Source organism: Rhinoderma darwinii, chromosome 5, assembly GCF_050947455.1.
Source record: "Rhinoderma darwinii isolate aRhiDar2 chromosome 5, aRhiDar2.hap1, whole genome shotgun sequence".
NCBI lineage: Eukaryota > Metazoa > Chordata > Amphibia > Anura > Rhinodermatidae > Rhinoderma > Rhinoderma darwinii.
In genome coordinates this window covers 120,377,685-120,400,915 of record NC_134691.1, presented here as the reverse complement: position 1 = coordinate 120,400,915, position 23,231 = coordinate 120,377,685, and positions in this window count along the sequence as shown.

Genomic DNA, 23,231 nt, shown 5'->3' with positions numbered 1-23,231 from the left:
CACCCGTCTGTAGATAATGCCATACAGCCCCCTGTAGATAACGCCATACAGCCCACCCTGTAGACAACGCCATACAGCCTCCCTGTAGATAATGCCATACAGCCACCTGTAGATAACGCCATACAGCCCCCTCTGTAGATAACGCCAAACAGCCCCCCTGTAGATAACGCCATACAGACCCGTCTGTAGATAACGCCATACAGCCCCCTGTAGATAACGCCATACAGCCCACACTGTAGATAACGCCATACAGCCCACCCTATAGATAACGCCATACAGCCCCCTGTAGATAGCCCCATACAGCCCCCCTGTAGGTAACGCCATACACCATACAGCCACCCCTGTAGATAACGCCATACAGCCGACCCTGTAGATAACGCCATACGGCCCCCCTGTAGATAGCGCCATACGGCCCCCCCTGTAGGTAACGCCATACAGCCACCCATGTAGGTAACGCCATACAGCCCCCTGTAGGTAACGCTATACAGCCCCCCCTGTAGGTAACGCCATACAGCCCCCCTGTAGATAATGCCATACAGCCCCCTGTAGACAACGCCATACAGCCCCCTCTGTAGATAACGCCAAACAGCCCCCCTGTAGATAACGCCATACAGACCCGTCTGTAGATAACGCCATACAGCCCCCTGTAGATAACGCCATACAGCCCACCCTGTAGATAACGCCATACAGCCCACCCTATAGATAACGCCATACAGCCCCCTGTAGATAGCACCATACAGCCCCCCTGTAGGTAACGCCATACACCATACAGCCACCCCTGTAGATAACGCCATACAGCCGACCCTGTAGATAACGCCATACAGCCCCCCTGTAGATAGTGCCATACGGCCCCCCCTGTAGGTAATGCCATACAGCCACCCCTGTAGGTAACGCCATACAGCCCCCTGTAGGTAGCGCTATACAGCCCCCCTGTAGGTAACGCCATACAGCCCCCTGTAGATAACGCCATACAGCCCCCTGTAGATAACGCCATACAGCCCACCCTGTAGATAACGCCATACAGCCCACCTGTAGATAACGCCATACAGCCCCCCCTGTAGGTAACGCCATGCAGCCACCCCTGTAGTTAACGCCATACAGCCCCCTGTAGATAACGCCATACAGCCACCCCTGTAGGTAACACCATACAGCCACCCCTGTAGGTAACGCCATACAGCCACACCTGTAGGTAACGCCATACAGCCACCCCTGTAGATAATACCATACAGCCACCCCTGTAGATAGCGCCATACAGCCCCCTGTAGGTAACGCCATACAGCCCACCCTGTAGATAATGCCATATAGCCCCCCTGTAGATAGCGCCATACAGCCACCCCTGTAGGTAACGCCATACAGCCACCCCTGTAGGTAACGCTATACAGCCCCCCTGTAGGTAACTCTATACAGCCCCCCCTGTAGGTAACGCCATACAGCCCCCCCTGTAGGTAACGCCATACAGCCCCCCCTGTAGGTAACGCCATACAGCCCCCCCTGTAGGTAACGCCATAGAGCCCCCACTGTAGGTAACGCCGTGCAGCCCCAACCCCCCAAAATAATCTGACCTATAATGTGTCCTACAAAAGACATGTATCCCCTATCCACAGGATAGGGGATACATGTGTGATCGCTGGCACTGATAAGGAGAACAGGGGACCGAAAGACCCCCGAAGTTCTCCATGACTAACCTCTGACTTCCGGAGTCTGCGCAGCTCAATAAAAATGAAAGGAGCGCTGGTCACACATGCGCACAAGCGCGACCGGCGCTCCATTCATTTCTACGGAGCTGCCAACACAGACCCCAGAAGTCCGAGGTTTGTGATGGAGAACTTCAGGGGACTTTCGGTCCCCTATTCTCCTTATCGCTGCCAGCGATCACACATGTATCCCCTATCCTGTGGATAGAGGATACATGTCTTATGTAGGAACAACCCATTTAATGGCAGAGCAGGGAGATACCTCCCTGCTCTGCCGTAGTGTTCAGTGGCGTCACTCTGTAGCAGCCATAGCGGCAGCTAGCGGAGCCTCCGGCCATGGTGGGGGCCCGTGCTGGCGGGTGATACGGCCCCCCTCATGCCGCGGGCCTTGTAGCAGCCACTACGGCTGCTATAGCGGTAGTTACGCCGCTGCTCTGCCAGTCACTACACAGGTTGCCCATACCCTTCAGAATTGAATTCAAACTTATTACTCTCACCCACAAAGCTCTCCACAGTGCTGCACCACCTTAAATCTCCTCCCTCATCTCCGTGTACGAGCCTACTCGCGCGCTACGTTCTGCCAACGACTTAGAGTAAAATCCTCCATAATTCGAACCTCCCACTCCCATCTCCAATATTTTTCTCGTGTTGCACCAGTCCTCTGGAATGCGCTGCCCCAGACAATCTGATCAATTCCCAACATCCACAGTTTTAAACGTGCCCTGAAAATACAAATTATTAGACAGGCCTATAACATTCCCTAATCTGAATCCATTCCTTGGCCCCCCTTTTACATTAGTCACGAGAACTTGACCCCTTCATTCAGCAGTATCCCCCACACTCCTTGTACCCTAATACACTTCATGTCTGTCATACACAGACACTGGCTGGTGGCCGGCTCATGCAGCTTTATGTGTACTACCCCATTTGTATAAAATATGGCGGGACCATTGTACTTAACAAGCATTTTTTACATTTTATGTCACCCTTATTTCCTCCCAGATTGTAAGCTCTTGCGAGCAGGGTCCTCACTCCTCTTGTTTCAATTGTAAATTAGTTTTATCAATATGTAATGTCTGATATTGTATGTACAATGTACCCCCTGAATTGTAAAGTGCTGTGGAATATGTTGGTGCTATATAAATAAAGATTATTATTATGACTATTATTATTATTATTATTATTATATCATTTGGGAGAAATGAAAATGCGGCACTCACCCGTTTGCAATTCTTCTTACTTTATTGTGTCATCTTGGCAAGGGTAAAAGCATTACAGGGAGGACAGCTAGTTGTAGGTATTTATTATTATGTATAATATTGTAAAACCCTATAAGAGCTAAGATATTATTGATATTTCTATTTGTAATATGTTTAAATGCAAAATAAGGTCATGCCTGTAATTCAGACCATTTTGAACATGGGTGTTAAGAACAAAGATCCAAAATGCTTCCCTGTATAACAGGAGACCCCTCGGTCTCCACCTCTAGTAGGCAACATTACCTTTTCAATATCGGAGAAACCACTGGCATTTCCAATATTGTGCTGAGAAAAATGTTGGGATACTGCAGATTTGTACTAGCCCGATTGCCGACATCCGATAGGTGTTTACGTATACAAATCTTGAGCGGACATGTCATACTGAAAATTACATATTCTACATTCAATCAGATATGCCACAAATTTTGAATTGCAGTTCATGTAAAAAAAAAGTGGTATATTCTATCTACATTGGTAGCCAGAAAAGTTGTGGATACTTGGGCAAAATGAAAAGGTTTACAGATTTTGTGTCCACATTTATAGAAAGCCCCTCTTTGTCAACCAACATGGTTCCTCATTGGGCTCAGATTTGAATAGGCTAGAAGACAGTTTTTGCTCTAGAGTAGAAAGGTTTTCTGGCTACTACTTTAATACTAGAGATGAGCGAACCGGGACAACCGAACCCGGTTTTGGTCCGAACATCAGGAAAAGTTCGGTTTGCAGCGAATCCGAACTTCACCGGGTTCGCCGAACCCGTTTTGACCGAACCCGGTCAAAAATATTATACAAATCGGCAGCCACTTGTCTCTATCAATCACTGATAGAGAAAAGATGCTGCTGATTAAAAATAAAATAAAAACCATTTCATACGTACCCAGTCATTGTCTTGGTGACGAGTCCCTCTTCTTCCTCCAGTCCGACCTTCTTTTCTGACGCGGCAGCCTGTGATTGGCTGCAGAGGCCTCTGCAGCCTGTGATTGGCTGCAGAGGCCTCTGCAGCCTGTGATTGGCTGCAGCGGTCACATGGGCTGTAACGTCACCCAGGAATGTCGGGCCGGATGTCGAGAGGGACGCGTCACCAAGGTAACGGCCAGGAGACCGGACTGGAGGAAGCAGAAAGTTCTCGATAAGTATGAACGTCTTTTTTTTTTACAGGTTGATGTATATTCTGATCGGAATTCACTGTCCAGGGTGCTGAAACAGTTACTGCAGATCAGTTAACTCTTTCAGCACCCTGGAAAGTGACTATTTACTGACGTCGCCTAGCAACGCTGCCGTAATGACGGGTGCACACATGTAGCCACCCGTCATTACGGGGCCTCATGCACACGACCGTAAAAACACCCGTTATTACGGGTCGTAATTACGACCCGAAATAGCGGGCCCATAGACTTCTGTTAGTCACGGGTACCTTTCCGTTTTCTCACGGGAAGGTGCCCGTGCCGTTAAAAAGATAGAACATGTTCTATTTTTTTATTTTACGGGCCGTGCTCCTATACTTTATAATGGGAGCACGGCTCGGAAAAACGACCGGCTGCCCGTGGCCGGCCGTGCTCATCTCCTGAAATACTCTGTGCTGCCTTAAACTCTGTGGACAGGTCAGGATCCTGTTTCTTTTAAATGCTGCTGGGGAACCCGCTCGATCCACTATATAAGGCTGCGCTACAGTGCAGCATTTAAAAGAAACAGGATCCTGACCTGTCCACAGAGTTTAAGGCAGCACAGAGTATTTCAGGAGATGAGCGTGCAGATTCAGTGCTGCTGTGAACTCTGCTCTTACCATTACGTAGCTCTCAGTCTGTTACCTCTCCTCCACTCCTGTCCTCAATAACACCTTCACATGATTGGCAAGTCACCACGTAATGGTAAGAGCAGAGTTCACAGCAGCACAGAGTATTTCAGGAGATGAGCGTGCGGATCTTGTGCGGGGTGGTGACTTGCCAATCATGTGAAGGTGTTATTGAGGACAGGAGTGGAGGAGAGATACAACTGAGCTACGTAATGGTAAGACCAGAGTTCACAGCAGCACAAAATCTGCACGCTCCTCTCCTGAAATACTCTGTGCTGCTGTGAACTCTGCTCTTACCATTACGTAGCTCAGTCTGTTACCTCTCCTCCTCTCCTGTCCTCAATAACACCTTCACATGATTGGCAAGTCAACACCCCGCACAAGATCCGCACGCTCATCTCCTGAAATACTCTGTGCTGCTGTGAACTCTTCTCTTACCATTACGTGGTGACTTGCCAATCATGTGAAGGTGTTATTGAGGACAGGAGTGGAGGAGAGGTAACAGACTGAGAGCTACGTAATGGTAAGAGCAGAGTTCACAGCAGCACTGAATCTGCACGCTCATCTCCTGAAATACTCTGTGCTGCCTTAAACGCTGTGGACAGGTCAGGATCCTGTTTCTTTTAAATGCTGCACTGTAGCGCAGCCTTATATAGTGGATCGAGCGGGTTCCCCAGCAGCATTTCAAAGAAACAGGATCCTGACCTGTCCACAGAGTTTAAGGCAGCGCAGCACAGAGTATTTCAGGAGAGGAGCATGTGATTGGCTGCAGAGGCCGCTGCAGCCTGTGATTGGCTGCAGAGGCGGTCACGTGGGATGAAGCGTCATCCCTGGAGGCCGACCTTCTAGCATCATCCTGACGTGCGCGACTTCCACTACAGCCTATGATTGGCTGCAGTGGCGACATGGATGAAACGTCATCGCTGGAGGCCGGACAGGAGGAATGTAAGTATGAACGTATTATTTATTTTTTTTTATTACATTAAAATTGTATTTTCCGTGCGCCGAGCATGGTACTGTCAAGGTTGCTGAAAGAGTTAGTGCAGCCCATTAACTCTTTCAGCACCCTGGATAGTACCATGCTCGGCGCACGGAAATTACAGGTTCGGTCAGAATTAGTTCAGTCCGAATCAAACTTTTTCATGAAATTCGGCGAACTAGCCGAACCGAACTTTTCATAAGTTCGCTCATCTCTATTTAATACCTGTATCCACAATCCTAGAGAACAGGGCATCTTGATGTAACATACTGTAGGAGTGTACTTCTTAACAATATTTTTTATATTATTAAACGTTGCACTATATGTGGTTACAAAAATTGGTATACTGTATTTGTTTCAATTTTTTTGTTTAGTGTCTCAGTAGAGTTCAAATCAAGAATAGAATTACGTACGTACTTTATTATATACTTTATTTTTTTACCCTTTCAAGGGACCATTTTGGATATCGTCTGGCAGATAAGCAATCACAAATTTGGGAGCTTTTCCTCTGGAACGTCTAAACAACTTTGCTTAGCCCTGGTTGAATCTCCTACAGGGATTGCATTGACTAGATGATTGGGGTGAGCAGATGTGGCATGCAAAATCGTTTTCCTAGCCATCTCTTTTCTAAAGGTTAGCAACTCTACACAACCATTCATATTATTACCCTTCAAAAATAGATCTGAAAAAACAATATTAGTCGCAGACCATCTAATCGTGAATTTTAAAATTAAATTATTATTATTTAGGTCAAGGCCGTATTTAGAGTTGAGGCTGCCCTAGGCACTTTTAGCGCTGATGCCCCCCCCCCCCATAACTCCCGAAGTTCTGGAAACAGCGTAGCTTGCTGACATTGCAGCTCCTGTGCTGGACCCAGAAAAGGCAAGTACTAATTGTTTTGCTTTTTTGTGTTGGATTGTCTTTTTTTGCAGGTTCGGTTCTTGGACTACTTCGGATTCGAGGGCTAATTTGATTATAACATTTTTTTTTATTTTCAATAAAAAGGTTAACGAGGGCTGTGTAGGTTTTTTATTGTAGCAAAAAATGTTTTGGTGTGTCTGTATTTCTTTTTAATTTTATTATTATCGCCTTAGTAATGGCCACTCTCTGATTACAGCGTCCATTACTAAGGTGGGGCTTAGTGTTAGCCACTAAAAAGGCTAACAGTAACCTCCCATTATTACCCCACACCCACCGCTACTAGGGGTACTGGGAAGAGCTGGGTACGGTCAAGAAACCGACCATCTGAAGTGATGGCTGGCACTGGGGCGCCCGCAGTCTGGTGTCATTAAGCTTGAAAAGCTCAAAAACCATGGGCCTTGCCACCCTGCTACTGCTATGTTGTATCTGGCTGGACCCCCAAGTTGTTTTTTTAATAATTATTTAAAAAAAAACAAAAAACGATGCAGACAAAGCCAAGGCAGACCCAGCAGAATAGGGTTGGTAGCTTTTGGCAAGACAAAGAAGGCAATCTGTTCCGAGCGGAGGATTCCGACTTGTACTCTCAGCGGTTTGGTGCTGAACAGAATAGGATCGCGCAGTGGTTGCCCATTCACAGAGGTGACTGCCGGGGGTCTCTCCAGAGGAACCGTGGCCAGATAGAGACGATCTACTTGGTCATGCTGAATAAAAATTGCAGCTGCTCCGGAGTCCAAATAAGTAGAGACGGTGTGTGATTTCTCACCAGAGACAACGGTTATTTGAATAGATAATTTGGGAGAGGATTTGGCATTTGTCATCGTACCACCTAGGGTTGTCTCTCTAACCAACCCTAGGTGCTGGAGTTTCCCGGCTTCTATGGACATTGATGCACAAAATGGCCTTTATGACCACAATACAGACACAGTCCTGAAGAGCTGTTTTCCTGATCGGACAATTTGAGTACTTCCACCTGCATGGGCTCTTCTGGTTGTCAACTGTAGAAGGCAGTATGGGTCTCTGTAATTTGGGTGCCAGTCTATAGGTTCTCCTCTCCCGATGGACTTTCAGAGTGCGCTCATGGATCCTCATATCGATCCGGGCTGCCAGTAGTATTAGGGCATCCAAGGTAGCAGGAAGCTCTCCAGCTGACAGATCATCCTTTATATGAGGAGCAAGTCCCTGCTAGAAAGTCGCCACCAAGGCCTCATTATTCCAAGCCAGTTCCGCTGCCAGCATACGGAAGGAGATGGCGTACTCCCCTAGAGTTGACTCCCCTTGGTTGAGGGTTAACAGTGAGGCAGCTGCAGAGGATGTTCGACCCGGTTCCTCGAACACTGTACAGAAAGTCTCTAGAAATAGTGGTAGATCAAAGAATTCCGGGCTCTCTTGTTCCAAGATGGAGTTCACCCATGCCAAGGCTTTGCCAGCGAGGAGAGAAATAAGAAACGCTACCTTGGCCTTATCAGAGGGGAAAAGATGGGCACGTAACTTAAATTGGATAGTACATTGATTGATAAAGCCTCAACAGGCCTTAGGATCCCCATCATAGCGAGGCAGTAGAGGCAGCCAAATTGTAGACCCAGGGCAGACAGGAGGGGTAACAGGTAATTGAACAGCGGAAGCAGCCAGAGGAGATGAAGTAGGATGATCCAAACACGAGATGTTCGAGTTAACTGCCTGTAGGAGCTGATACAACTGTCTGTTTACATCATCTGGACTGCCGTCTTGGGTTAACCAGCTGTATACATGGCCTGACAATACTGTCACGGCTCTGGGGGTATGTGGACCCACTATGCCGCTCCGCCATAGCAGAGTAGCAGATGGCTAAACTAGAGTCAATAAAAGTCTTTAGAACTAAAGTGTCATGAGGCAGGGTGTGGACCCACTGGGCCATACCGCGTAGCGGGATGGCAGCTGGCCGAACAAGTATGGTACAGAGTCTATAGTCCAGAATATGGTACCTGAGGCAATGTAGGCAGTAGCAAGGTAGGCTCGGCTGGGACCAAGCAGCAGGCAGACGTCAGGCGTGGTGCAGTAGAACAGGCATGGAGGTGTAGAAAAACATGACAACAGATCAGCACGGCAGTAGAGAAGGATGGTACTGATAGCACGGGAAACAGGATACAGGAAACAGGTACACTGGGAAGCTGGAAGACACGTAGGAGACCATTTGCAAGACAGACTAAGGGAAACAACAACGCTCAGGCGAGGATAAGAAGGGCGGTGACCCTCTTGTAGCCAAGAAATTCAGGAGTTGATGATGAGGATTTCCAGGTGCGTGCGCTGGCCCTTTAAGAGCGGGCACGAGTGCGCGCGCAGCCTCCGGGAGACAGGCTCGATACCCAGAAGTGAGTGCCGGAGCCTCCCAGGGGGATGACGCAGCACAGCAGCAGGACGTCCATGGCCGCGGTCGTCAAGGGGTAAGTTAGAACGACAGACCGTGGCCATAGACGTTACAGTATCCCCCCTCTTACGCCCCCTCTTCTTGGGACCAGAAAGGGAGAGAAACTTCCTTATGAGGACAGGGGCATCGATGTTCTCCTCTGGCTCCCAAGACCTCTCTTCTGGGCCTAATTCCCTCCAATCCACCAAACAAAATGTCCTTCCTCCCACCTTCTTGGTGGTTAGAATCTCCCTTACCTTGAAAGTCACTGACAAACCTCCAGGAGCCACTGGGGAACTAGGAGTCCTAGAGTAGCGGTTCAGAACCACGGGCATCAGCAAGGATACATGGAAGGAGTTAGGGATCTTGAGTGTAGGAGGCAGTCGCAGCTTGTAAGACACCGGGTTAATTTGTAGCAGGATCTCGAAGAGTTCGAGGAACCTGGGAGCAAATTTGCAGGACAGCACCCTCAGCCGGATATTCTTTGAGGACAACCAGACCCTCGTACCAGGAAGAAATTGAGGAGGATCCCATCTTCTAGTATCTGCTTTTCTCTTCATGCGATCCACCGCTAGCAGAATACACCGTGTTCCAAATTATTATGCACATTGGATTTAAGTGTCATAAACATTTAATTATTAGTTTTTCACTTAAACTCATGGATGGTATTGTGTCTTAGGGCTCTTTGGATCACTGTAATCAATCTCAGACACCTGTGATAATTAGTTTGCCAGGTGTGCCCGATCAAAGGAAAACTATTTAAGAAGGACGTTCCACATTATTAAGCAGGCCACAGGTTTCAAGCAATATGGGAAAGAAAAAGGATCTCTCTGCTGCCGAAAAGCGTGAAATAGTGCAATACCTTGGACAAGGTATGAAAACATTGGATATTTCAAGAAAACGTAAGGAGAGAAACTCATGGTGTTGCCCCCATGTTCCCCTGACCTCAGCCCTATTGAGAAACTTTGGAGCATCCTCAAGAAAAATATCTATGAGGGTGGGAGGCAGTTCACATCAAAACAGAAGCTGTGGGAGGCTATTCTGACATCCTGCAAAGATATTCAAGCAAAAACTGTCCAAATACTCACAAATTCAATGGATGCAAGAATTGTGAAGGTGATATCAAAGGAGTCCCATGTTAACATGTAACTTAGCATGTTCAGTTTTTTTTATTGAAAGAGCTTTTGATTTCTGTAAATATGACCTCCTGATGCTGCAAATTCAACAAATTACCATTTTAGTGCTCTTTACAACCTTTAAAATGTTTTGATCTTTGTTGTGCATAATAATTTGAAACAGTGCATTTTGAGTTTTTTACTTCTAAAAAAAAATCTGTTATCATTAGGAGATTTGTTCAATAAAATTTGCATTATACTCCAACGATTGATGGCTTGAAGATTATACTGACTGTCATTTGCATCGACTATTTAGGAAAATCAGCGAAAAATAACATTTGCATAATAATTTGGAATGCGGTGTAGAAGATCGAGTCTGTTGCCAAATTTGCAAAAAGTCCCTGAAGGTCGAGTCAGCTGCAGGCACCTGGGACATAGTAGAGACAGAAAGAGGTATTCGAGGATGTTGGCCGTAGACTATGAAGAACGGGCTGGAGGTGGTAGACTCACTAGTATGGTTATTATAGGAGAATTCTGCCCACGGGAGCAGCTGCACCCAGTCATCATGTCGTCTGGAAACATGGAGCTGGTCTGGAGTGGGCAACTTTATTTTCTGCGCATATCGTAAATGAGGAGACGAAGTCCATGACGTCTTTGGGCAGTGTGGGCCACTAGAACTGACGGGTGATTAGGTCTTGTGTCTTACGAGTACCCGTGTGACCTGCCAGCTTGGTGCTGTGACACCAGCAAAGGATTCTTCCACTGTCTGCCAGCTGTACAAAAGTTCTTCCTGGAGGAATGTCTCTAACCTGCAGAGGGTTCACAGAGAAGATGCAGGAAGGATCAATAATATTCTGTGGGGACTCCACAGTGTCCTCTGTTTCGAATGACCTAGACAAGGCATCGGCCCTCACATTCTTGTCGGCAGGTCGGTAGTGGAGTTCGAACCGGAATCGAGCAAAGAATAACGACCACCTGGCTTGACGAGTATTCAACCATTGAGCCATCTGTAAATATGTCAGATTCTTGTGATTGTGATGGCCAGTAACTCCCGATCCCCAATCGAGTAGTTGCGCTCTGCAGAAGAAAACAGTTTTGAATAGTAGCCACATACCACAGTCTTGCCTTTTGAACCTTTCTGGAACAACAGTGCACCAGCACCAACGGAGGAAGCGTCCACCTCCAAAGAAAACTGTAGGGACACATTAGGGTGGTGAAGAATAGAGGCTGACGTGAAGGCCTTTTTCAAGGTCTCAAATGCGGCTTCAGCCTCCGGAGTCCACACTTTGGCATTCACACCCTTTGTATTGAGGGAAGAGATGGGGATGAACAGCCGGTAGAAGTTGGCGAATCCCAGGAAGCGTTGTATGGCCCTTAAGCCTTGGGGGCGTGGCCACTCCAGGACAGCCTTTACGTTCTCAGGGTCCATCTTGAGGACCTAATCGAAGATGATGTAACCCAGGAAGGGAACAGATATTTTTTCAAACATGCACTTCTCCAGCTTGGCGTAAAGATGATTCTCCCTTAAACGAAGCAACACCTGGTGGAGATGACTCCGATGAGTTACTGGATCTGGGGAAAAAATCAAAATGTCATCGGGATACACTGCAACGCAGATATAGAGGAGATCACGAAAAATGTAATTGACAAATTCTTGAAACACCGCGGGGGCGTTACACAGGCCGAAGGGCATAACTAGGTATTCATAGTGCCCATCACGAGTATTAAATGCGGTCTTCCACTCGTCACCCTGACTCCGAATCCCCCGCAAGTCCAGTTTAGAAAAAAATGTTGCTCCCCGAATGCGATTGAACAGTTCCGAAATTAAAGGAAAAGGGTACCTGTTCTTCACCGTGATCTGATTGAGGCCTCGGTAGTCAATGCAGGGACGGAGGGATCCATCCTTCTTGACAAAAAAGAACCCGGCTCCGGCCGGGGATGAGGATTTATGAATGAAGCCCCTCTCCAGATTCTCCTTAATGTATGTCGGCAGAGACTGAGTCTTTGGCAGGGAGAGAGGGTATACTCTACCGCGAGGAGGGGATGAATCAGGAACAAAGTCGATCGGACAATCATATGCACGATGAGGCGGCAAGTTCTCTGCTTCCTTCTTCTCGAAGACAACAGCGAACTGAGAGAAACAAGGAGGCAACCCTGCCAATGACTGATGCGGAGAAGGCGGCGGTGGATGGATATGGCCCAGACAGCGGTGGAGATACTTGGGACCCCATTGAAGAACCTCTCCGGAGTTCAAATCCACGACTGGGGCGTGCAAATGGAGCCAAGGCAAACCCAGCAGCACGGGGTTGACGGCCTTGGGCAGAACAAACAGGGAGATGAGCTCAGTGTGAAGAGCTCCCACTTGAAGTCTCAATGGCTTGGTCAGGGAAACAACTGGGTCAGGTAAAGGCAGTCCATATACCGAGGCAATGATCAGCGGCCTTTCCAGGCGGACAGTGGGCAACTGGAGAAGATCCACAAGGTCTTGACAAATGAAATTAGCTGCAGAGCCAGAGTCCAGGTAGGCAGAAACCGGATGGAGCCTCTCGCCAGCGACGATGGTCACGGCAATAAACAGTTTGGAAGAGAGTTCACGATTAAATGCAGTAGCGCCCAGGGTTGTCTCTCCAACTAAACCTAGGCGTTGGGGTTTTTTGGTTTCTGTGGACACAGACGCACGACATGGCCAGCGAGGCCGCAATACAGACAGAGTCCAGAGGTGCGCCTGCGCTGTTTCTCTTGTACAGACAATTTTAGGCGATCCACCTGCATCGTCACCTCAGGCGTAGCAGTAGATGAAGGCAAGAGGAGTTGTTGGAAGTTGGGCGCCAATCTAGGAAGTCGTCTCTCCTGTTACCTCTCATGAGACTTCTCCCTGAGCCTTATATCTACCCGAGTAGCCAGCAGAATCAGGTCGTCCATGGCAGGTGGTAGGTCTTGGGCAGCAAGTTCGTCCTTGATCCTGGGCGACAGACCATGCCAGAAGGATGCCACCAAGGCCTCATTGTTCCAGGACAGCTCTCCTGCCAGGGTCCGGAACTGAATGGTGTATTCGCCCACGGAGGTGTCCTCTTGGCGAAGGTTGAAGATAGCCGTGGCTGCCGATGAGACACGTCCTGGCTCCTCAAAAACAGTACGGAACAACCACCCGAACCCCTGGAAGTCTCGAGTCTCAGGTCCCTGTCGTTCCCAGATTGCCAGCAAGTGGAGACATGATGAAGGCGATCTTGGTTCTGTCCGATGGAAATCCTCGGACGTGCAGGGAAAAATTTATATTTTGGATATACAGGTGGTGGGGAAGGGTATTGTATTTTTTTCTGTTTTTATGTTTATGACAAAATTATAGTCACGAATACCCCAGCACTCACAAGAAAACAAGAAAATATATTGCAAGTTGAATAGATTTATTTTTCCACAAAGCTGTATATCATATATTATTTCATATGTAATCAGCATTTTAATATGAATACATGAGTTGAAGCAACTTAATAATGAACTTTCGGCCAATCCAAGGCCTTTATCACTGTCGCTGAAAGATAAAGGCCGTGGATTGGCCGAAACATCATTATTAAGTCGCTTCAACTCATGTATTCATATAAAAACGCTGATTACATATGAAATAATATAGGATATATACGGCTTTGTGAAAAAATAAATCTATTCAACTTGCAATGTATTTTCTTGTTTTCTTGTGAGTTCTGGGGTATTCGTGACTATATACATTGGGACTTCATCCCAATCCCTTTGCACCACACCGTCAACATAGGTGTACATCCCATATATATTTTTTCTAGATTATGACTGAATTATGTTATTGAAAAAACTGTAGAATGGAATAATCAAATTAAAAATCTTATTTAAAAAAAAAAAGTAGGTTAATTTTAAATATCGAAGCAAAATCTGATATTGCTGGTAACAGGGCACTGCAGTCAATTGACACATCAAAAGCTCTTGACTGTGTAGAATCATCCTTTTTATTTTCTATTCAGGAATAATAAGGTTTTGATACTGATTTATTTATTTATTTAACTGTATTAGCCTTTTATTTACGAGTCTATCTGCCGCCATTAACTATAACGAGGAAACATCAGAGAGCTTTAGGAAAAAATAGAAGAAACAGACAGGGGTGTCCTCTGTCACCTCTTGTTGTTTGCCCTTATTGTCAAACCACTAGCATGAGCGATTAGAAACGATGATAAAATCCATGGCTTTAACTATGGGGCTAAAACTGAGAAAATAATCCTATATGAGGATGATGTTCTAATTTTTCTTGGAGATACAGATAACTCATTAACAAGTATTTTTAGAAGCCTTATCTCATTATTTCTCCTTTTCAGGAATTCAGGTGAACTACAAAAAATCTTGTTTATTACCTTTGGAACCTTCTCCTCCAGTACATTTTTCATTCACTACTTTTCAAAATAGTTTTAAATATTTAGAACTTTATATATTAAAAGATGTGTCTGAATTGTTGAACTTTAATATAAATCCATTGGTAAAGTGTACCTCTACTTTCAGTTAAAAACGATTATAGTGCAAGAGTGTGCACTATAATCGCTTTTCTAAGTCACTTGTATTACTGATTTTGCATTGAGTAGCAGCAGCAAGGATTGTGTAAAGTCCGTTCTGCCGACTGCTCATAGCTATGCTGTTAAGGAGAGAGTGTCCTGCTCACCTCCATGGCTCCCATATCTGGAACGGCTGTCAGTGCTATAGAATCCTATTTAGAAAAACGATTACAGTCCACACTCCTGCACTATAATCATTTTTAGCTGAAAGTGGATGTACACTTTAAAGATTTTTTTTGTGAAAAACAAAAAGTCTGGTCCAGGTTAAATTTGGATGTGGTGAGAGGAATAACATTAACTCCTTAAGTTGAATTATTGTGTTAACTTTATTTTTTGTGTCATTACGATCTCGACAACACCATATACGTGTATTTTTCAAGTTTTTTTTACACTTTTATTAAATACAACCACTTATTATTTTATTATTACTGTTCATCTTTAGTTTTTTTTGTCCCACTAGGGGACTTCACCATGCGATCTTCTGATCGCAGATATAATATAATGTTTTGGTATATATTTTGTCACTTTAGCACGGTGGGTGTAATCTGACATGTAGCTAAACCCCCTGTCTTTTTAAGAAAAAGGCTGTGAAACTGTAATCTTTCCCTTTATTGCAGGTAGACAGGAAAGGGTGAAACTATAGGATGAAATAACAGTAGTATTCAGAATATATCAACTGTACAGTGCATAGGATACAAATAATATGCTATACACACACACACACACACACACACACACACACACACACAATATAACATGAGGTAATACTGCAAGCTGACAATGTGCTATCTGATACAGCAAAACATACAGTGAACCATAGGATTATAACATATAGATATTGATCTTACCGACTATGCTTAGAACAGGCTGTTGGCACTGAACTTGAGGTAGAAATGGAGAGTGGCCCCTCACACTGGCATGATGAGGATAATGGCTGCTACTCATACACAAACATGAACAGGAAATAACCCACAATGCCTCAGGAGCTTTCCCATAATACATAAAAAAAACTACAGTAGATGGTGCTATAACTATACAATATAATATAGATGGGGTACAAGCACAGGCAATTGAAATATCTGTACTGGTAATCATACACAAAAAAGAGGTATTATTACATAAATAACTGGACTAGCTGGCGAGGCCAGAACAGTATACTTAGTATTCCAAAGCATTATGGCCTGTCAGTGTAAAACTAACAGGCAATCTATTAGGCCATGTCTCTGGCATGGACTAACAGGCATATAGCCAGGGCAGGCCTGGGGGTCTTTGTTAGGCCCCCAACTGCCATGGCAACCCATCGTGAAATCACGTTCACGGGCCGCCTGTGGTTGACAGAGGGAGCCTCCTCCTTGTGTCAAAACATTTAACTGCCACGGTCACTATTGACCGTGACATTTAAGGGGATAAACTGTTGAGATTGAAGGTTTCTTCAATCTCAGCCATTGCAGCGGGGGCCTGTGGTGAGCGTGCAGGTACAGCTTCTGTGCCCATGTGATCACATCACGTGCATGCACGTCCGAATGTGGGAAAGTGACCCTTTACATGAGGAGCATATACGTAAAAATGCGGAAAGTGTTTAATTAAAATGGTTCTTCTACCACAACTATAAAAAACCTGAAATTAGTCTTACAAATCTACAAAGAGAAAATATAAGGGAGGCTTCGAAATTCGAACCCAAACATTATTTTATCGCTACTCAATTGAATTATTTGAGAGGTTGAGACTATTCTAAGGCCCAGAATCCAGTCCATTTTTTATACCAGATGATGAACGATGAATCTAACATCTTACAAAGTCAAGAGACAGGGTGATCCAGAGGCACCATAGGTCCAACTATTTCTTTGATTCAATATTTGGAGTCTATTTGAGAAAAAACATGACAATTTTTCCTATAGTATTTACTCACTGATATATTCTAATAATTAAATTCCAATGTCAAAAACTCAATGGTTTTGATAAATAGCAGTCCAAAGGCATCATATTATGATCTCAATTGTATATTGGACATTCTTTTAAATCTTTTGAACAACTTAAAGTAGAATTTAATATTTTAAATATTTACAATTGAAGTCAGCAATATTTAAACAAAATGTAAAATAAATGTTTTTTTTTAACCATTCATTAATTTGAATATAATCTTTAAAAATCAAAATCAGACAGGGGGATTTCAAAATTTTATATTTATTTTATTCAATTAAGTATTGATTAAAATCTTTTAAAACTGAAAATAAAACGGGAAGGTGAATGTGGTCCCATTTTGAATGATGAATGGTTAAAGGGGTTGTCCAGTCCCTAAAAATTGATGGCCTATCCTCAGGATATTGATGGCCTATTTTGAGGACAAGCCATAAATTTTGAGGGACTGGACAACCCCTTTAAGGATATTGAGGATTTCCTACTTTCATCTTCAATCAATTCTTATAGATTCCCAAATCCAGTTCTGCTACTGTATATCGAGCTATACTTTTCCAATGGTACCTAGCTTTTCATCTCTGTGTCCCTAATGTCAAACTTACCCATGAAAGAGATGAATTTACGTTAAAAATGCCCAAAGTTAAGATGTTACTGGTCTTGCGTTATTCGGAAGATTAAAGAAGTCAATAATACAGATATGCTATATGATATCAAGTTTTGTATTCTTGGCTATACTATTACCCATAGTGAAAGCAGTAACTCTATATTGGTTATATGTAGGTCCTTATTAGCGGCCCGTAAGAAAGTTTAGCCATTTTGAATCTCTCACAAGATAGCAACTGAGTCATAGTAATTAACTTGTTTTGTCATAATTGCTCAAATTGAAAAAAATAAATGTGCCTCTTTAAATAACATGGACAAGTTTGGATAAGCCTATTGAATCATATTGCTGTGCCAGGCTTGAGGGGGGGGGTTATAATGGGGTGGGTATAAAGGGGGGAGTCAAATTTAAATTTATGTGATTATTAAGTTGTTGTTTTTCTCTATGGATATTGTATTTTTGCAAGCAAAACAATTGTGATAATGAAAAAAAAAATATGTTAACACGAGCACCTGATCTTCACCCCATCTCTTCCTTGGCAACCTGACTGGGTTCCCACCTTACATACAGTGGCTATAAATAGGAAGACAGAATCTAAATGGAGTGTTTTTAAACCAGTATTACATGTTGTTGTTTTTTCTATGGATATTGATGTTTTTGTAAGAATAAAGGTTTTGAAAATTAAAAAAAAATAATGTTAACTCCGGCTTATTAAAGCCTTTGTTGCCAGGAGCTCCTGGTCTTCATTCCATCTCTTCCATGACAACCTGACTAGGCCCCCCACCTTACGTACAGTAGCTATAAATATAGATACAGAATCTAAATGGAGTGTTTTTAAACCTGTATTGCACAAGTTGTGTAGTAAGTTTACCGTCTCAGGTAACAAAATGTCTAGAAATAAAAAGGGACCAATATTGCTAAATAGGGAAGTTCAGAACACAATAAGACCAAAATAAAAAGCATTTAAAACTTTGAATGCTGAGGGATCAGAAAAAGCTTTCCAGATTTAAAGTATAAAGATCTCAATAGGAAATGTAAAAATAAAATCAAGTTAGCAAAGCTAGCCGCGGAAAAATCAATAGCTAACCTTAAAATGAATCCCACTTTTTTTCATAAACATATAAATAATGAGCAGAAAAAAAATATGATAAAATTAGGCCTTTAATAGATGACCATAGAAATATAAGTGTAGAGGATAAAGAACAGGCTGAGATATTTAACATATACGTTTCATCTGTGTTCACCAGTGAGCTGCCAGTACCAGATATTCAGGGGCAATAGAAACAAAGAGCCACAAGGCGTCCTAATAGGTTGAAATCTGGTGGACAAGTGTACAGTGAAATTGTGTGAATAGCTTGAACTCACCTTTGCGAGTTTTGCATGTAAAGGCTGCTTATCTGTCGATCTTTTGATGGAACAGGTGGTTCAATGAAGAGGGATGTGGGGAAAATGATCGCTTCTAATGTAGCGCTAATGGCAGCGCTACATTAGGAGCAATAATTTTCTCCACATCCCTCTACAGATATTCAGGGAGACAATAATGAAGGTTCTTCACTCAATGTTACCTACCTAAAACAAATGGTAAGATAGCTGATCAAAATCAATAAACTATTTTTAAACCAAGTGGTGTGTGATTAAATCAATATGATCAAGCAGTGCAAAAATAGATAAATAACCATAGTCATTTACATATTAGCATGTGCCATAAACATTGGACACAGTGCCATTCTTGTTCTTAGGCTTTTGTCTATTATTGCTTCTGTCATAGGCAGACACAAACAACTAAGGGGCCCCTGTGCAAAAACAGAAGGTGATCCCCCTTCCACTAGCATACCCAAAACTTACTCTGGTATTTAAAATAAGTAATGACTGTAAAAAAATATATTTTTATTGCAATCTCTCATCCTTACCATTGAGCAAAAGGTATACTTCCAGGTGGTCTAGGGCAGTGTATGGGGATGATGGTGGTATCCCTGGTGGTATAGGGCAGTAAAGGGATTAATGCTAACATTCCTGGAGTAGTGTAGTGAAGAGGTTATCTTCCTGTGAAGGAGCTAACTTCTTGTACTGAAAACTACAAAACTTGTTCCTCTTGCTCCTCCATCTGTGATTATAGACTGTTCACACATATAAATACTGCATCATCAGCTATTAGCCAATACTGGGCAGATCATGCAATCATAAAGGCTCTGTGATTGGCTGACTGGGATGATGTAGGTGTTAGAGAACCCATTGAGAGTGAGAGCATGAGGAGGAGACGATTGGGGCAGGATACTTGTGGGCCCCCTCCCTCTCTGGGTTTCTTTGCAGCGGAATAGACCACACAGCCTGTATGTCCACTTATGGCAGCTGAGCCTCATTGACTTCAATGGTCTGAGCTGCAACAACACACACAGACAATGGACAAGACACAAGAGTGGCATTTTTTATTGGAGACATGTTTTTTTTAACTCACAGATTTGCACAGTTAGTGTGGGAATTTGAATTGCATGCCACTGTCCTGTTTCATTATCAGAATTAATTTAGCTGAAAACGGAAGCAATTCCAAAAATTTATATCAGTTAAATGGGTTTCAAAAGTGTTACCAATTTTTTTGAGGTCTGTATCAATAATAATAATAATACAATATTATTATTATTATTATTATTATTATTATGATTATTATTATTGTGTGTACTGTGCAGTTGTGATATCCTTTACCTCTCTACAGTATAAAATGTGCACAGGCAAAAGCATAGTGGGTTAAGTTGTGGCAAAATAGGAGTAAAATTCTGAATTTATTTTTTAAAACATTATTTATTGTATATTATTTTATCTCTTCTCCATTTAACTTAATAATGTTTACCTATGCACTTAAGAGTATCAAATCAGAGTAGAGTTGCTCTTCAAATGTCTTTTCTGAAAATTTGAAAACTTGGAAAGATATTTGTTGCCACCTAGCTGTACAAAAGGCTTACAAACATAATGTATATAATATACATTCTATTCTGGTAGAAAATATATATTTTATTTAGCTATTGAAACTATTTAGCATTGCCATTTTTTTGCCAATTTGTTATATTCATTTCATGGTAAATACAAAACAAACTATATTATTGTAAATTCAAAGATAAAGGATCATTATATTTTGAATAAACAAAATATATAGTGTGCAGTCTTATTTTGTAAATATAGTATGTAGCGTTATTTTATAAATATAGTATGTAGCGTTATTTTATAAATCTAGCCTGTAGCCTTATAAATATAGTATCTAGTCTTATTTTTATAAATATAGCCCGTAACCTTATAAGTATAGTATCTAGTCTTATTTTATAAATATAGTCTGTATCCTTATATTTTAAATATAGTATGTAGTCTTATGAATATAATATGTAGCCTTATAAATATAGTATGTAACATTATTTTCTAAATATAGTCTGTAGCCTTATAGTATAAATATAGTCTGTAGCATTATTTGCTCCCCTATGATATTCATGTATATTAAGCTTTTGAAATGTTGCATACCAGGAAGAGTTTCATTATGAGGCCAATTGCCACATTAGGGGAAAAATTCCTCCCTGACAGTCAGAATAAATCCCTGGATCAACGTCCCATTTCCAGAATCTAGTACTCATAACCTGTAATATTATTTTTATTTTTTTTTTCAAGAAAGGCATCAAGGCCCTTCTTGAACTTTTTCAAAGATTCAACCATTACAACATCCTGTGGCAGAGAGTTCTATAGTTTCACTGCTCTCACAGTAAACAATCCGCGTCAGCCATGATGGTAAAACCTTTGTTCCTCTAGACATAGAGGATGCCCCCTTGTCCTTGTTACAGGCCTAGGTGTAAAAAGATCATTAGAAAGATCTCTGTACTGTCCAATTATATATTTGTACATTTATGTGGTAGTTCAGATGCACAAGACCAAGGTAGGTGCACGAATAGGGTCCCAACCCAATCACGTAGCAAGAAGTATTCGGCACACAAGTTAGTGATTTTAGCAAATCTTTGAATTTTCATTTTATCAATAGTCAATGCCAGAGGTTTAGTGCGACGTTTCGGTCGTAATTTACACCTTCATCAGGCCCTTATTCCTCCTGGTGTCTGGTTTATCCAGTCATTGGAGCTGCGTGTTTTAATAGCGCCTAACCGCTGGGTTTGGCCACACACAGCGGTTAGCCGCTATTAAAACACGCAGCGCCAACGACTGGATAAACCAGACACCAGGAGGAATATGTGACTGATGAATGTCTAAATTACGACCGAAACGTCGCACTAAACCTCTGGCATCGACTATTGATAAAATTAAATTCAAAGATTTGCTAAAATCACTAACTTGTGTGCCGAATTCTTCTTTGCTATATATTTGTACATTGTAATTAAATCGCCCCTAAGCCTTTTTTTTTTCTAAACTGAATAGCCCAAGATTAATAACCTTTCTTGGTACTGCAATCCGCCCACTCCCTTAAATACCTTGGTTGCCCTTCTTTGCACCCGTTCCAGTTCAGCCATGCCCTTCTTATAGACAGGTGCCTAAAATTGTATATAATATTCCATCTGAGGTCTGACTATTGATTTATATAGTGAAAAAAACATGTTCTTGTTGTTGAGCCGCGACTGCAGGACTCTGAGAACTTGCTGGGGCCTCCCTCCCAGGAAATGCCAGCACTCGCAGCTGCAATGTCCATCTGTGGTTTCTAGAGTGCGCTCGCTCGTCCCCGACCTTAAAGGGCCAGCGTTCACACCAGTAAATTGTTCCCTATCCAATCCCCTGATCACCCTGGACTATAAAATGGACTCTGAACTCTCCCTCCTTGCCTGAGCATTGTTGTTGTCTTCCCATGGTAGTTAAGCAAATGGTCCTTCAGTTGTATCCTGTTCGCAGTGTTCTCGTATCCTGCTTCCCGTATCCTGTATCCAGTAACTGTGTTTATTCCTGAGCTGAAGCCTAGTGTTGGAGTCGTGTTGTAGTCATCTGCCATGTCCAGTGTCATCTGCCTCTTCTGGTGTCATCTCCTATGTCCTGTGTCATCTGCCACACCAAGCATCATCTGTGCCACAAATCATCTGTGACAAAGCATCTGCTCCATCTTGTGTCTGCCTGGACTCTCATACAGGTACTCTACTACGTAGACTTTCCATTGACTGTTGTTTTTTGTCAGCTGCCACTCCGCTACGGCCTAGTGGGTCCACATACCCCAGAATATGAAGGTGTTCAGGCTGCACTAGGTCTTCGTATGGGTGCATGCGTAGGGGCCCAACCCGTATAGTATATAAGTGCACTTATAATGGCATAATTTCTAATATTAAAAATCTATCTTTGGATAACGACTTCTGGTGTGCAACTTATCCCAGAATCGTGACAGTACGCTCAGGCCATGGAACCCGCTGGCCAACTCAAGTCCACCATTCAAATTATGCAAACGGACATGCCTTACCTCCGAGCACATCAGGATCAAATTCCAAAGGCGGTGAACTCCATCTTAACTCGTTTGTATCATCCTGCTGCACTTGCCCTGGCCGTTCCCGCTGCTCCACCACCTGCTATCCCTCCTGCCTTCCCCGGCCCTGCAATTTCATTACCTCTACCTCCTCACTATGATGGGGATCCCAAGACCTGCAGAGGGTTCATCAATCAGTGTACTATTCATTTCAGGTTATGTGCTCATCTCTTCCCCTCTTTTGTTTGATTAGATCAAAGTAGCTTTTATTATTTCTCCCCTCTCCGGCAAAGCCCTGGCATTTGCAAACCACATCTTGGAACGAGTAGACACAGAATTTTTTGATCTGTCGCTATTTCTAGAGACTGTTCGTATGGTGTTCGAGGGACCAGGTCGAATATCTTCTGCCGCTACCTCACTGCTGACCCCCCAAGCAAGGGGAATCGACTGTGGGGGAGTACACCATCTCCTTCCGTACACTAGCGCCAGAGCTGACGTGGAATAAAGAGGCCTTGGTGGAGACTTTCTGGCAAGGACTGTCTCTACGCATCAAGGAGGAACTTGCAGCTCGCCACCTTCCTTC